Genomic DNA, 15,894 nt, shown 5'->3' with positions numbered 1-15,894 from the left:
TTCAGCTGATTAAATTAATTATTTTATAATACGTTATTAGTGCGCAAATTTTTGTTGAGAATGTTTAATGGAAAAAGTTTGATATTCAAAGTTTACTAAGTTTACTAAGTTTAATAGAACGACTAAACGAATTCTCTTGGAAAGTTAAATTATAATTATTGGTACAGCCTGCAAAAATTGACTGATAATTCAATCTCTCGGTAAAATGGCAGCAATAATCAAATTAGTAATTTTGTTACGGTAAACAGAGGTATTTTTTCAAAAAATATAAAAAATACTGATGTTAACCGAATGTATGAACCAGCACGAAACAGTGATGGAGAAATTTGTGTTCCCGCTATTTTTCAACTGAAACGGTAGAAAATTTACGGGAGCACGATGCTTTTGCAATGTCAGCGTGTGAACGATCGATGAAATCGACGCTTTGACACATACACCATTCGTTGCATCCGAAATCCAACAGTTTTATCACCGATCCTTCCATTCTTTTATCAGCTTACTACTATTTCATCATTCCATGTTACATAAAAGCAATTCGAAATTGATAAAAGAACTTCATAGTTTGCAATACTCGTACTTATATAATTCCAATTTTATCAGTTACATAATATTACTCGTAGTCTTGCTAATTTTAATTGCATTACACATCTCGATATAACAAGTAAACATTTTTTTCTCTATTATCACATATTTTTTTCTTCAAGAAATTTTTTATGATATCTCTTTTTATGAATTAAACATTCATATTAACATTCAGTAATGAGCTGAATATCTTATTAAAGTATTCAAAATTATTCGGAGTGATGTTTCACCCAGATTAGGTCGGTATATCGATTCACTCGTGCAGACATATTTCAGGTTCTGGACGCTGCAAGGCACCACAAGTTTCATTCTTTATTCCTGACACTTTAAATTTCCACAAGTACCGTTTCAATCAGAATGAATCATTTATATTCATACGCACGAACAAAATCTCCATTTACGGATACTTCTGTATCGGAGTGTTAAGTGCCTGACTCATACTCCCAATTGTGTGAGCTCAAGATATCACTTCCATTCATAAAATACATTTCTTAGAACTAAACCTTACTCACATCTTCGAAAATTTATTTTCATCAAGATAAAATCTTTCGAGACGACAAATGTTTTTTATTGCAGTAATTTATTTCATTAATCAGTTTAGGTTTAAATATGCAATGGATATTTAAGGGTTTTTATAATTAAAAATGTCCTCTTGTCCCTCTTAATTATCTACTAAATTATATTTACAACTAACAATAAGTAAATTGATTGACATGTGTATAAATTGACCTGTGTGTAAATTGACATGTGTGATCATAAGGGTTGAATCAACCTCATAATTTCTTAACCTCATTCCTCCATGTTTACACAAGGTTGTTTACGAAAGACAAGTTCGTCAAATTGAAAATAGCATCATTACATTCAAACCCCGCTGTTTCACAAATGAAAACTGCCGATCTACCCGTGCGAACAATCTTCTTACCCCGCTAAGAACCACAGGAGGTTAATGCGAAGAAAAGAATTCGCTCGTGTTTTGCTTGCTGTAACAGTTACAGGTTGAATGGATGAAAATCCTCTCTGGTTACACGATGTATCAAAGTGTCTTCAGAAGACGCGTTATAATATATCGATATCTTCTGGCCCGACCTTTACGCATCGCTTTCAAAGCGTTCGACGCGTGTAGAAGCTCTTTACGGGGGAGGACTACATTGTTACCTTCGACGTAGACATATTGCGCGTCTATGGGGGTCCATTTTCATTCTGCGCGCTCTGGGTTAATATCCCGATTAAATTTTCTTTTCTCAATGCGCCGCGTTGAAAAGAGATCCTTGCTGTCCGAAACTATGAATTACAGTGTCCGTTTAATGGATTTCCCAAGTCACTGGACGAATGAGTGGGTTAGGAGTAATCAGATAACACTCGCTCTTCTTTCTCCAAAGAGCTACTTGATAAATGTAAAAGCCAGAATCTTAGTCTCACTCGGATTCTTCGAGTTCTGAAGGCGGGAGTTTTAGGCAGCTAACATCCTGGTTTTCACTTTCGTATTTGGGAATTTAGGGAATCTGTGAAATTTGAAAAATTGGGAGCTGTGTTAAAAATTTAGGAATTTGATGACTTAAACTTTTGGAGAACTGATCAGTTGGTGAATTTGGTGAACTCATCAGTTGGGGACTTCAATAACTTCTCTACCTGAAAATTCTAAAATTTGAGACCTGAAAAACCTCTATTATAAATTTTTACATAAATCTAAATGTAGAGACGTTCAACCTGGAAATTCGAGTACCTAGAAACTGTAAATTTGTGGTGCTAACAATTTCGTCTAGCACTCAACTCGCAAACGAACAAAATTTCTGACTGAAAAGTTAGGAGTACCGGTGAATTTAAACGACCTACAAACTATTTCTGCGATAATTATTTTTACGATTAAATTCGCTGGACGTTTCACGATCCAGGGTGTCGAAGACAGTACGTCGTAAGATAAAGGATTCCACCAGAGGTGTCAACTCTTTCACCTTGAAGAGGACTCCCGGCTGGACATTAAGTGCGAGTATGGAACAACAGTCGTTCCGTTTATTTTCGCTAAGCAATTGTCCTAGCAACGACAATACACGAATCACTGTCGTCTGCAGCGTAAGAAGGGTGGCTGGATTGTCGATTAGAACAAAATCGAATACGCAACCCTTTCAAAGGGATATGCGAATAAGCACCATTGACGTGTCTCCATGGTTCCGGCCGGATATAATGGCAGAAGTGTCAAAATTCAAGGTATCCGGAACAATGAACGCAATGGCACAATGGGTAGAAAACGAGCACGCTTTTGTACCAAAATAAGTGGAAACCATCAATTTCTGTCGGGTTGAACGGACGATTTTATTCTACTCCTTCGAGGTTTATTCGAGAGAATTATGTATTCGTGCCGGCTTTTCCAAACTTCTTTGCATTGGGACTCTGATTTTTCTTTCGACTTTTTGTACGACAGAATAAATATTTTATTTCTGCAAATGGTTCTGATGGTTTTCGAGTATATTTCATGGAGACTGTGATTTTGCAGAAATTCGATAACTTCGTCGAAAATTTCTAAATCTTCAGACTTCCGAGTTAAATCTCAGAATTAAATTAACCCCTTCCCGTACTTTGACGAGTCTCACTTGTGACGTACTTACAGCTCAAATGTGACAAACCTTACTCAAATTTTGAATACTCTTCAACTTGAAATTTAGGTCCAGCTACAAGTTACACTATCAAGGATCCCTGAATATAAAATAGTGACATTTTAATTTTTTTTGTTCGTTCTAGTGTTATAGCCCTGTGTGGTTAGTCTTGACTGACGCATCTGTTAAATAAATGGCACGGAAGGGGTTAAAAATGAACAAGGAGTATAATCCGTGGCGATGGTACTTAGGTTCACTCCTACATTAGTATACATTGCCCCTATATCGTCACACACGAAATAACAGTTAATTTAGGAATGCAGGGTGAAAATACCTAATACCAAAAAGCGTGTATTTGATCATGGCCGTTTTACGCAATTCGCGAATCTATTCAGCTGGAAACTACCATCGCGTTTGGAAAGAATCAGCGACGAATATTCTGCCTGGAGCCGTTTGTTCGATTTTTCCCAGAGTCCCGGATGAAACGGAATAAAGTGGAATAAAAGAAGGCAAAAAAAAACGAGAAGAGACGAGAAGGGAGAAAGTGTGCCGCAGAGGTAAAAAGGAAGCGATCCGCGATACAACGAGATTCTTTAATCTCGTCTGTCGTTCGACGCGTATCTGTGACAGATGTTCACACAGATACCGACGAACGCCTATCGAGTTTCGGTTTTGTGCTTTTTAACCTTTCAGCTCGCGGGGCTGAAAGAATCGTCGCTACTTTCCTTTCTATTTTTCTCTCCCTCTCGGTCCTCCACTTTCGACCTGTCTGTTTCTCGAAACGCGAAAACAAGCGCGACAAAAGGAGAAAGAATCGTCGGAGTACGTGGTCCGCCATCATAGGAGTCGCGTTCATTAAAATATTCGCGTTTAAAAAGGAACTTCAGGCATTTGTGCATCTGATTGCGGCGAAATAGAACGTTGAAATGATTTCAACGTACGTTGCGGAGCAACAACTCCGCAACGGGGACAGAAACGATTCTGGTAATAGAAAAAATGGAAGTTTCTTGTGATACGATGATCAAAGAGCACGATCCGTTTGGCGGAGATGACAAGGGACGAAATTATACAGACGGAAGATTGCAAAGTAGCGTCGGATCGAGTAATCGTTAAATTTACCCCTTTCGTACAATGGTAACCGCGTTTTACCCCCGTGTCGTGATTACGGACAATTAAAAATATTCCAGTTGGCATACTTTCTGAAGTTTATTGCTGATTAACATCGGCGAATGCAGCTCCGTTTCTTTATTAACCTAATAAATTTATTTCTCATTTGTTTTGTCTTACGACGGGGCATATTTAAATTACTTTTAAGGAGGGGGCGATAAATAATTAAATGTGGGGACTGTAATTACGACGGTAATAAATTATTCATTACTCTTTTCTTAGGTTAAAATAATTTGAAGTCAGCTCTCATGTTGATTCAAGAACACGATATTGAAATTTTCTTGGGGTTTATTTTTTTTATAAAAGATAATTTATACACTGTAAACTATATCTTTAGTAAAAAAATATACATTGTACCTAAGATGCAATATCCCTGGTAAATGTACATCTATTATTTTTATAAAAGATAATTTACATACACTGTAAATTATACCTTCAGTAACAAAATATACAATGTACCTAAGGTGCAATATCCTTGGTACATGTACATTTACAATTTTCTTTATAAAAAATAATTTGTACAGACCGTATATAAATTATATCAATTCTGACTACTTACACCCCCAATATTTAATTATAAATATCGGACATCTATTTAAAATACCAATTGACATTTAAACATACCGAACCCCTAAAGAGCACTCTTTCAGTTCTCTCCTTCTTCTCAGTCTTCTTATTACATGCTTAAAAACGAAAAACTACCCTTAATCCGACAAAACAAAAATTTGTCACAACACTACAGTTAAGAACGAGTAATGAAAACTCGTACGAAACACGACAGACCGAGAATCGATTTGTTTGTCAGAATGACGGTGTCGAACGGAGGAAACAAGCTTGCCAGAATCGCAGCTCCGATCGCGCGTTAAAAGCACCATCGTCGATCGATAATACATGCAACCAAGGGCTGGCTGCAATAATAAATTATCCGTGCTCAAGGCGCGAAATAGCGATCCGCCTAGATAACGTCAATGAGCCAGAACATGCTAAGATTACCGTGGGATTTCAATTTGCTGTTCGTCCTTTCATTCCTCGTTGTCTTCTTTCCTTTCCGAATCTCCTATTCGAGCACTATTTTAACGGAACGTCAATAAAGATACCTCGGTATTTTTAGCGACACATTCCGTTCAGGGAATGGAAATATCTTTCGTTGGAAGTTTGTTGGCCGTGACTTTAGTTTTGTTGGAGGCAATTGTGGTACTTGTTACAGTATATCATGTGTGGTTTTATATTTGCATCATTTTTAGATTTGGAATGGACAATGCTCGTTGGAAATTTGTGGATTTGAGGGTTTGGAGATTTGTGGGTGTTGAAATTTGGGGAGGTGGGGATTTGGGGATGTAGGGATTTTAGGGTGTAGAGATTTGGGGGTGTAGGGATTTTGGGGATGTAGAGAATTAGGGATAGAAGAATTTTGGGACTTTAGAGTTTGAGAATTTAGGAATTTGGGGGTGAAGAAATTTGGGGATGTGAGAGTTTGAGAATTTAGGAATTTGGGGGTGTAAAAATTTGGGCATTTGAGAGTTTGAGAATTTAGGAATTTGGGGGTGAAGAAATTTGGGGATGTGAGAGTTTGAGAATTTAGGAATTTAGAGGTGTAGAAATTTGAGTATTTGAGAGTTTGAGAATTTAGGAATTTGGGGGTGTAGAAATTTGAGGACTTGAGAGTTTGAGCATTTAGAAATTTGGGGGTGTAAACATTTAGGGACTTGAGAGTTTGAAAGTTTGGGAATTTGGGAGTGCAAAAATTTGATAACTTCAAAGTTTTGACATTTGAGTGTGTAGAAACTTGGAGACTTAAGAACTTGCACATATGCGAATTACAAGAACTTCAGAACTTAGAAACTTGAGAACTTGTGGCTAATTAGGATGCTTGACTACTTGAATATACAGGGTGTTACCTGTAACGCTACTCACGATTTTTCTCCCACTTGCAGCCACCTTACGAAAAAAAGTTTAGAATAAAATTTGCAGGGTATGAAGTGCACAATAGATATTAGTAAAGCAAATTTTGAAAACAGTTTGTTTTCTTGGCAAAGTCAAGGTCACCTTGGGTTTCTTAAATAGGAACATACATTTTTTTTTATTCATAGCTTTAGAGGACATCGAGACGAATTCGAAACATATATTACATTATATTTTTATTAACATATTACTCGATTTACAGAAGTGGAAAAATGTGAAGTACTTAGCTTTTGACTTTGGTAGGGTAACCATTATTTGGTTCCAAAGAGATCACTGAATGTAAACACGCGACTAGAATATAAGAAAAATACACTTTATTTAATTACATGTTCAAAATGTAACATATGCCGCCTTCCATCACATAATATTCCAGTCTTTTACTTCACATTTCCACTTCTGTAAATCGAGTAATATGTTAATAAAAATATAATGTAATATATATTTTGAATTCGTCTCGATGTCCTCTAAAGCTATGAATAAAAAAAAATGTATGTTCGTATTTAAAAAACCCAAGGTGACCTTGACTTTGCCAAGAGAACAAACTGTTTTCAAAATTTGCTTTACTAATATCTATTGTGCACTTCATACCCTGCAAATTTTATTCTAAACTTTTTTTCGTAAGGTGGCTGCAAGTGGGAGAAAAATCGTGAGTAGCGTTACAGGTAACACCCTGTATACGAATTTGATTGCTTGAGAATTTGCAGAAGTACGAACTCGAAAACTTGAGAATTTGAGGACATACAAACTTGTAACCTCCAGAATTCGTAGAATTCACAAACCTGTTAACAAATTTCCAAAATTAGAGATGAAAACAAATGGCACACCTTATAACTTCTCAACAAGCAACTGACGTACCAACGCAGACAGTAACTCCAGCGATAAAACGCGTCCCCTCAACAACCAAGCTATCATGGTAACCACGAAGGTCAAAATTTCTCTCTCCGTAGATTAGCAAACATTCGGAAGGGTTGATATCGCGTCGCCAAGCCATGAAAATTAATTACAAACTCCAACAGTTTCTCGCCGCGCAAGGACACAGCAGCAAAGAAGGAGTAAAAAAAAGGATCCACCAGGGGTACTTTACGGAGGGGTGGTACGTTTATATTTATGGGGTGGCGAGACGTAAAGGACGAGGTTGTTACACGTTGTATCGTTGTTGCGAAATGTTCTCAAGTTTTGGATGTTCCGAGCGTGCAGCACGACGCTAACACAGGATTCAAATTACTCGACAAGGTTCGTTTTTGCGGCGAAAGTCTTACGGTACCATAAATGGTAATCGGTGTTAATGACGCTACTCGAGGGTGCAATTGGTGTAATTGAAGCAACACCGAAGGCTTTTTGTCGGGGACCGGTTGAGCATTGAAATCGCATTGAAACCTTAAACTGTTTTTAACCTTCTGAAAGAATCTTTTATGGACATTTTCTAAAGAAAAAATTTGTATGCATACTTTGAATAACTTGAATATGTATTGTGATCTTCGAAACGTTTTCACGTATGGAAACGGTGTATTTATTGCATAATACGTCTCCTTGAATCAGCTATTATGAAAAGAATTTCTGCAAGGTTCACAAATTCTACCATATTTAAGAAACAAAAATTATGAAAGATTTCTTCTATTTACAACACGGACACATCTCAAGGTTTACAAATTCTACCATATTTAAGTAGAAACAAAAATTATGAAAGATTTCTATTCGCAACACATCTCGAGGACATTAAAGAAAATGTCCGTTCTTCGAGGCGAAGCGTTTTTCTAATCGGTACGATAATTTTTCACTACCCTATAGAAAGCCACAACTCGGCCAGATAACATTGAACAAGCACGTTATAAGAGAGTCGTATTTGCGACAATGCTCGTCGGGAGGATGTAACATTCCGGAATGTGGATTGCACTTCTATTCCCAATGCGTCTGTGCGCGATATAGACGTAACTGTAGCCAGGGACGGATGAAACTTCTCATGGTATTCGGGGCCATCACTCTAAGGGAGTAGGTTTACGTGTCGCGAAATTAGCCAGCAACCGCGTAAGATATTCGGCTAATGTATATCGGATTACAGAGCGGGTGCCGTTTACAAAATAGCACGTAACCTTATACAGATATACGTCGTTTATTAATTCTAACCTCATTCATTTATTCACGGTCAGTATGAATAATTTGGTAGTGGGTTGAGAGCTCTGGCAATTTTGGAATTCGGGGAGTGGAGAGATAGGGGGTTGAAATTTTAGAGTTTGTGGATTTGGGAAATTAGGGGATTTGGGGAGGTAGAAGTTTGAGATGGAGATTTGGAAATTCAGGGATTTGGGGGTGTTGGGATTTGAGAGTGTAGGGATTTGGGGATTTAGGGATTTGGAGATTTAGGGATTTGGGGGTGTATGGATTTGGGGATTTAGGGATTTGAGGGTGTAGGGATTTGGGAGTGTAGGGATTTGGGGGTGTAGAGATTTGGGTGTATAGGGATTTAGATATTTGGGGGTGTAGAGATTTGGGAGTACAGGTGTTTTGAAATTTAGGGATTTGGAGGTGTAAAGATTTGGGAGTGTAGGGATTTGGGGATTTAGAGATTTGGGGGTCTAGGGATTTGGGGGGGTAGGGATTTGGGAGTGCAGGGATTTGGGGATTTAGGGATTTGGGAGAGGTAGGGAGGGGTAGAAAATTGGGGGTATAGGGACTTGTGAGTATAAGTATTTGGGAATTTAGGGATTTGAAAATTTAGGGACACGGATTTTTAGAAATTGTGCTATATAGTAATTTAGAAATCTGAAGACTCAGAAAGCAGGTTCAGAAATGTAGCAATTCAGAAATTTAGATACTCGAATTTTTAGAAATTTGCAAATATACCAATTCGAAAATTTAAGGACTCCCAACAGGAATTCAGAAACACAGCTACTCAAATATTCACATATTCAGAAATGTATAAATTCTACAATTTATTAATTCATCATACTTTAGAACTATTATAAATAAACTTGAAAGCCGAAGAATCTATCCCGAAACCTAAATATCTGACGACCATCCGGTCAAAACACCCCACATATAAAGAAAGTATTCCTAATGCCATTAAGGTGACAGATATCGAGACGGTATTCATCGTGTCTCACAATACGTTTCCCGAGCAAACCGGAAATAACATTAGGTCGAAATGTGGGTTACATTCTCATAAGTACAACCGTGGCGCTTCGTAGCCGTATTAGAGCGCCCAGAGGCGAACGAGGGGATGGTTGAAGGGGTATAAAGGGGTTAGGAAGGAAGGAAGAAAGAGGAGGAGGGGTAGGGTTGGTACGAGAGGAGAGGGCGACGAGGACGCCCTCAGAGCCCGAAGGTAAAGGAGTGGAACGCGAAAGGGGGATGAGCGTAGATGGCGATGGAGATGAGGAGATCGTTGGAATGGGAATGGCAATGGGGTGGATAGGGGTATGGGGGTGTGTACAGCTGTATATATGCGACGGTACGGGACGACGACGACGTCTGTTGGCTGGAGCCACGCTGTCGCTGCTGTGGCATCGATCCACCACTCGCTACGACTTTTTGCCACCGTTCCAACGAGATCTTTAACCCGAAAACTGCTCTGCGGCATCGCCAGTTTTCTGTTTAGGAACCGAGCAAATTCGACCTTGATCGCCCTACAACTTTTTAGCCCTTTTAGGGGTTGTACTTAAGGGGCTTTATTTTGGGAATTTTGGGGATTTTGGGAATTTTGGGAATTTCGGGATTTAGAAATTTTAAGACTTGGAAGTTTGGGACTTTAGGAATTTAGGAATTTAAAAAATTAACAACTTAGGAATTTTGGGATTCGGGAATTCGGGAATTTGGGAATTTTGGGATTCGGGAATTTTGGGATTCGGGAATTTTAGGATTCGGGAATTTGGGAAATTGGGAATTTTGGGATTTGGAAATTTTAAGATTTGGAAGTTTGGGACTTTGGGAATTTTTGAAATTTTGGGAATATCTGAAATTTTGGGAATTGTGGGATATTTAGAAATTTTTGAAGTTCTGGAATTTTTGAAATTTCGGGAATATAGGGAATTTTTGGGAAATTTGGAAATTTTGGAGGTTTTGGGAAATTTATGAAATTTGGGAATTTTGGAAATCAGGAGTTGTGGAATTCGGAATTTGGGAAGTTCGCATTTACCAATTCATTTATGCAAATTTATCTTTCGTCTCTTTCCGCATGACTTTTTCATTAAGGGTCCTGAATTTTTGGGTGTCTTATTTGCATGTCATCTCAAACTATGAGAACAGAAGATTTTGGTAAAACTGACTTGATACTGATTTTAGTACTGATCATTAACTTGATACCTGATACTTGATATTTGATATTTGATACTTGATACTTGATACCTGATACTTGATACTCGATACTCGATACTCGATACCTGATACTTGATACTTGATACTTGATACTTCATACTTGATACTTGATACTTGATACTTGATACTTGATACTTGATACTTGATACTTGATATTTGATACTTGATCGTTGTAGCATTGACTTGAAGTTATAAATTCTTGCGTCTTCACTTTTAATGTTCAAAGAGTCTAAATTCTCTGTAAGAATATGAATAAGTGATTTTGGCAAAAGAATTAGTCATTTGAAAAATACTTTCCTACATATCTTGACAATTCGACCCAAGTATCACGAACGATCTCGATTTCGATGATTTTATAGAGCTCCAATTGCAGCTGGGTTAGCAGTAATAGTTGCTGAAAAACGATACGAGTCCGATCGATTCGAACGTGTTCGAGGATTCTGAACGAGGTATTCAATCAGTCGTCGATTTATAAGTCCGTCGGGATAAGTTAACGCCGGGCTCATTTATGGAAGTACACGGCGATGGTTACACCGTGGTTTTGGAACTAGATTCGACTATGGTCGTGATTGCTTCGTCTATCACGTGTTTGACCAACATTTGATTGCAATCATATTCTTTCGTTGTATATTGCGCATTCAAAGTAACACGTTTATACACTGCAAAATTCTGCAGCAGTAGGCGAAGGAGTTCTGATTTTATTTTTCATAGATTAAACATCGGAGGATGAAGTTCGAGGAGCGTAAAAACGTAACGAAGAAACTCGAACTTATATACTAGCTGTATAATTAATGTTATAGCCAATGTCGGATGATACTTCGGAAAAGTTTCTGACAAATTACTTGACACTTTGCCAGCCAACTGGGTTACACAATATTACGGGATTTGCATATTTATACTAGAATTAATTTAACTTTCAAACTACTTTCGAGATCCGGATGAAATTCTTGTAACAAGCTTATCGAACATTATTTCTTCGCTATAAGCGGCACGTTCTTTTTTTTCGTACGTTCATTAACGAACTCTCTTAAAAATTTCTACGCTGCAAACACGAGTATCCTTCCCGGAGAGGGACAGATTGGAAAAGTGGAACGAAGAGGATGCGGGAGACATTAATTTTCATTCGAAACGAAAATATTTGTTTAACAGTTCAGCCGGTACCATAAAGGGTCCGCGTAACGACAAATGCAACGCGAAGTAACGATGTTTGCGCGTGACATTATTGGCCGTTACGTTGCTGCAAATTCATTTACACGTTAGAATGTTTCTCTGTCGTCGTTGAACCCTTCATTTTTCATTCCCTAGTGTGTGCTGTCCCCTACCCCTGTCCCTACACGAACACGTGTACGAGGGTCTTACGGGTGTAATGTAATAAAATTTCACGTTGAATCGCGAGCACCACTCCATTCTCGCCGGGGATAATTTGTCACCAGAAACTTCGGCGAAAAGTTCAAATTAGTCTTGGCCAGTGGCAGGTTGCCGGCCTTTTCTCAACTTTAGACCAGATATTTCGTCCACTAGTATATCTTTCAAATTTCCTACACCATTTTCCACCATTTTCTTTTCAAAATCTCCTTGGCTCTCCATCTGCATAACATCAAATTATTTTATACTAAGAATTATTCACAATCTAACAGGGATTTTTAAATCTTATATTAAAAATTCAGAACTCTAAAATGTTAAATGTCCACATCCTTGATCTTCAATAGCGAAGGTTCAAATTCTGAGCAATAATTTTATTTCTGCCTTTATATATTCTTTACATATATTATACACTTATACACATATGTATATATTTCATTCTTTCATACGTTTTTCATGTTCTATTTTTATTACTATTTTGTATAGAACTATTTTATTTTGATATACCTTAGCCACGCGTCGAATTACCACGTATTGAACTACTACGCGACGAATTACCAACCGTAGAATTACGACGCGTGGGACTACCATTCATTAGAATTACCACGCGTGGAATTACCACGCATTAGAATTACAACGCGTGGAATTACCACTCATTAGAATTACCACACGTGGAATTACCAAGCGTGGAATTATCAAGCGTAGAATTACGACGCGTGGGACTACCACGCATTAGAATTACAACGCGTGGAATTACCACGCATTAGAATTACCACGCGTCCAATTACCAAGCGTAGAATTACGACACGTGGGAATACCACTTATTAGAATTACAACGCGTGGAATTACCACGCATTAGAATTACAACGCGTGGAATTACCACGAATTAGAATTACCACGCGTGGAATTACCAAGCGTAGAATTAGCATAAGCAACATTTTTCATAATGTGCTGCCATCTCATAATTTTTCAGTAAAAATATTTTTGAGATTTCCTTTCAAATTAAAGTCAAGTTATACATACAATATATATGAATAACTATATATAACTATATATGAATTCAACAAAGAAAAATTGTTAACAATTACATGTTAGACAAAATACTACAAGGTCTCCCTAAAGTTAAGTCAATGCCCCCAACTAAGAGATACCCACATGTCTGGTTTACGGTACATAATTTGCAGGGCATCAGGGTTTAGGTAAGAATTAAGCGAACGTCTAAGCACTGTAGAGAAACAGAAATATGTCTCGGGTTTGTTGTTCGTGCCATATTCGTGTGTACTTTACGATCGCCAGTGTCTCCGCGGTCGTGTTGTTACTCTGGGAATATTCAGTGTAGGGTGGAAAAGCTCGGTGGAGAATAATGCCGGTCCCACAGTATGGGTCAAGTGTTTCACACCAGTGGACGTGACCTTTACAAGAGCGTGCATCTACCTGTCGAGTGACATCATGAGTCAGCCACGTTAATTAGCGGACTCGAGTGTCCCGCCACGCGAGTAGGTCTCAGGCTTTCAGGAAGGCTGCGGCAACAGTAAACGTTTCCAATGCAAAAAACCCGAGTCCTTTATTACCGGCTCAGCTAACGAAGGGCACCTTTAAGATCTACGAGGTCTTTAACCCCGCGAACGTAATCGTTGTAGCATCCTCGGTATTTGTATTATTTCTCCTCTTCGTCTGTCTTATTGTCTCCTGTTCATCCTCGTTGATCCTACACGAACGATTAAAACGGTTCCGAACGCGGAAACGGAGTCTTCATTGAAATTCAATTACGCCGGCTATATTAGCATTCACCGATTCGCCGTTTCTTCTCCTTGTTACGGATCTTTCGCTTCAATTATGGCCGTCCGTTCGATTTTAATTATCGGGCGATACAGATACTTGATGTACTTCGAAATTTGCACCTAGGGTTATTTCGTTCATCTAACGACCCTAAATACTTTATTTCGTTTACCTATCGAATATACAGGATCCTCGGTACCGCGTTAAATTTTCGTGTTATTATTATCACCCTATGTAAACTTCGCAAAATGCCCCATTTCTGTAAGCTGCCTTATCACGAGCTGGTTACAAAACGTCCGGGATCCGCTCGTGCCGGTACAGAAGTGGCTATGTCTTGACGGTCGTTGTGCTGAACGAAATCACCTGCGGAAATTCACTTACGCCAGCAATCTGGCCGTTTACGAGGAACCTGGAGCACGCTGCCAGCGGAGCACAATGAACAATAGACCTCATCTCCTTATATCTACACGTGTGTCAGACGGTCTTGTCATACACCGGCTGTTTCGCCCGTGTAACATGACGCATGCGTGTACAGCTCGGTGCAACGCACGCTTCTTGCAGCGAGTAGGCAAGCTGCGAATTTACTGATTTTGACGTTTGGAAAGTTGGGAACTTGGGAGTTTGAGGAGGTTAGTTGGAGATTTTTGGAATTTAGGAGAGATTTGGGTAAGGAGTTTGGAGGATTTGGGGATTTGGGAATTAGAAGATTTTTGGAGGTTTGAGGATTTGGAGATTTGGGAATTTGGGGCCTTGAGGATTTGGAGATTTGGTTCTGAGGATTTGGAGATTTGGTTCTGAGGATTTGAAAATTTAGGGTTTTGAAGATTTCAGGATTTGAAGATTTGGAGATTTGAGAATTTGGGGTTTTGAAGATTTCGAAATCTGAGGATTTGGAGATTTGAGAGTTTGAGGTTTTTGAAGATTTGAAGGTTTGAAGATTTGGAAGTTTGAGGATTTGAAAATTTGGGGTTTTTGAAGATTTGAAGATTTGAGGATTTGGAGATTTAAGAATGTAGGGAATTGAAGGTTTGAGAATTAGAGAATTCCGAGTTTGAAAATTTGAACATGTACCAAATTCAGATTATCAAATTCCCAAGTGCCTAACTTAAAGCATAACTTAACCTAAACTTATTAACCCGAACGTTCTCCAAAAGAGAGCACCATTGCACGCGAATGTACGAGTGTCGCGGAATCGACGTCGTACGAAGACTCACGAAGAACTACCATACCGTATAATGCCGTCGTTTATGCGGTGCACGTGCGCGAACAGCTGCATTTTAAAATCACGGATTCGGGCGCACGATTTGTCAGAAAATTCGTGTACGAAAAGTCAGCCAGTCAGCCCAGGGGGGTACCTGGATGCGAATTTCTTCGGCTGGCGCGCAACCTCTCGCTCCTCGGTCTTGACAACATCAATTTCCTTCGGGCAAGGACAATCAATTCTTGCCGCGAAGATTCCGCAGAGGACGAAAAGGGGTAACAAATCGTCGATGGATTTTTCTGTGACGGAAATAAGACAGCGGACGAGCGTTTTGTATTTGAACAGGTTATGATGTCGAAATGCAGGATGAATCTTCTTCGACCATCTTCTGATATTTTAAGCGAGAATTGTAAATTGTATCCTCTTTGGTTTCGGACACTATTAGGTTGAACTTGAATTTACATATTTGCAAGGATTTATTTTTACTGAAGTTTATTTGGATTGGTTTGTTTTAGGAACTTTAGGAGTTATCACGCGTCGGATTACCACGCGTCGAATTACCACGTGTTGAACTACTACGCGTCGAATTACCAAGCATAGAATTACGACCCGTAGGACTACCACTCATTAGAATTACCACGCGTGGAATTACCACGCATTAGAATTACCACGCGTGGAATTACCAAGCGTAGAATTACGACACGTGGAACTATCACAAATTAGAATTCCCACGCGTGGAATTACCATGTAGTAGAATTACCACGCGTGGAATTACCAAGCGTAGAATTACGACGCGTGGAATTACCAAGCGTAGAATTACGACGCGTGGGACTACCAAACGTAGAATTACAGCGAGTGGGATTACCACTTATTAGAATTACAACGCGTGGAATTACCACGCATTAGAATTACCACGCGTCGAATCACCACGCGTTAATA

The sequence above is a fragment of the Megachile rotundata genome, chromosome 9 (assembly GCF_050947335.1).
Source record: "Megachile rotundata isolate GNS110a chromosome 9, iyMegRotu1, whole genome shotgun sequence".
In the NCBI taxonomy this organism is placed as follows: domain Eukaryota; kingdom Metazoa; phylum Arthropoda; class Insecta; order Hymenoptera; family Megachilidae; genus Megachile; species Megachile rotundata.
Note: the sequence above shows the minus strand (reverse complement) of the source record.